Here is a 2,159-nt window from a genome sequence, read left to right on the forward strand (position 1 = left end):
AGAACACCACAACAAATATAATAATAATGAAAAAGATTGAGATATTGCGAGAGTTACCAAATGTGGCACAGAAACATGAAGTGCGCAAATGCTGTTGGAAAAATGGTGCTGATAGACTTGCTTGACATGGGGTTGCTAAAGACCTTCAATTTGTGAAAAATGCAATCGATGTCTGCGAAGCACAATAAACCAAGCACAATAAAACATGGTATTCCTGTACTGCGTGTCCATGTGCTATTTTAAGTGCAAATGCAAGCACTTCAATATTAAGTCTTTTAATATTAAAACCTATTAAATATACACTGAGAGACGTTTTTGTTAGTAAATAGATTAATAGAAGAGGATGACTTCGCTCTTTATCATAGGCTGCGAAACTAATATTTCTGCCCAAGTGCACTTATTTGAATGGAAAACAGGTATATATAAAGTATGCTGAAAAGAAATACGACAAAACCCTTAAGCTAAGAAGAAGCTGACTCTATGTTAAATAATTCAAAAATAATATTATTTGGGGTAAATTTTACCTCTATGAGTAGTTAAACTTAGTTTTAAAAAATTCAGAGAGATATGACATTTAACATGCTACATGAGACTTTAGTAAAATAGTGATACTGACATATATTGGCTATGATGTATCTTTCCTACCTAAGATATTATTGTGATCATGGAGCCATTATTTGAAATATGCTGGAGTTATTTGGCATAAAGATACTATAGTAAATATGTTACATCAATTTTAATACCAAGGTACAATTAATAACTTTCAAGTTGAAATTCAGTTTATTTATATACGTCCGTCTCCAGATTCTCATCGAGTGGTACCCCTGTCTGTTATGTTTTAACAGATGTATGAAACACCAAAGAGGAAATATGTCAAATCAAATTGTTTATTATTTGATCTTGAGGATGATCCAGAGAAGCCAACGTCCAACGTTTAAATTCTGAGACCTAAAATAAGTATTTCAGAAAGACTCTCTTTTGTTGATTTCTAAAATGCACAGCAGAATCTCACTTCCTCACTACTGAATTCACCATTAAGAAATGAAGAATTTCTTGAAAAGAATTTCTTTGTCGGACAAAGATGGAAGGTCTACCGAAATAGGTATTAAAAAAAATAGTTGGTGCTCCCTTCAGCAGCACATCTACTAAATTGGAATGATACAGAGATCAGTATGGCCCTTCACAAGGATGACATGTAAATTCATGAAGCTTTACATATTTTTGCTATATGTGAAAGCTGTTAAGCGAATAAATCTTGAGTTCTCATCACAAGAAAAAACATATATTTTTCTTTTTCTTTTTTTATAACTATCTGAGATGATGGATGTTAACTAAACTCGGTGCAATCATTTCATAATATTTGTAAGTCAAACCATTATGCTGTATATTTTAAATTTATATGGTGTTGTATGTCAATTATAGCTCAATAAAACTGGAAAAAATAGATTCATTATGCCATAAAGGCATCACATTGAATGGTCATAATAATAATAACAATAGCAACAAAATAATGTTAGTCTATTTTATTGAACACTGAGTTAGTGCCAGGTTCTGAAACAGATAGTGTCTCACAAAAATTCTTAGAAAGTCTAGGTTTTCTTAATTTGCAGACAGAGAAACTAAAAATGATTTCTTAATTGAACCACATAAAAACTTATACTAGAAGTACATAACTATCAGTGAAACAACTTTATTTCCAAAATGTAACTGGTGAATAGAATGGGTTCTTTGGGAAATAATATACTCCTTCTATTACTGGCACACAAATATTACTTTGGTTAAAAAAACTTGATTGATTGATTGATTGACTAGTTACGACAACTCTATTTACCCTCACTTTCAAATCTATTTTCAAGAATGGTCCAGCTGCTAAAAGTTTCAAAATTTTATCAAGGAGGAAAGAATGCTCTTGATAAATGCAGTGTCTTATTCTGTCAAAACATGACAAAATTTTAAAAAGTTAAATGTATTAAAACACAATTAAAAAAATTTCAAGGGCATGGTCTTTGGGTTTTTAACTCCGTTACGTCCATTTCAGTTTCCTTCAAACAGCAGACAATAAGGTCTTCAAGGAGATCCTGTAAGGATGTCCATGGTAAAATGCCTTTTTCCAAAAGACACTCAACAACTGATGTTCACAGCTTATTCTCACAAGGATC

At 31.6% G+C, this 2,159-nt stretch overlaps 1 non-coding gene across 1 annotated transcript; it reads left to right on the plus strand.

Moving 5' to 3' along the window:
* The first annotated feature begins 1,121 nt into the window (after positions 1-1,121).
* Positions 1,122-1,223, plus strand: LOC123284871 (U6 spliceosomal RNA). Its single transcript, XR_006526315.1, has one exon. It is a non-coding gene; the product is annotated as a U6 spliceosomal RNA (small nuclear RNA).
* Positions 1,224-2,159: the final 936 nt, after the last annotated feature.

This window comes from Equus asinus, chromosome 12 (genome assembly GCF_041296235.1).
Source record: "Equus asinus isolate D_3611 breed Donkey chromosome 12, EquAss-T2T_v2, whole genome shotgun sequence".
Classification (NCBI taxonomy): Eukaryota; Metazoa; Chordata; class Mammalia; order Perissodactyla; family Equidae; genus Equus; species Equus asinus.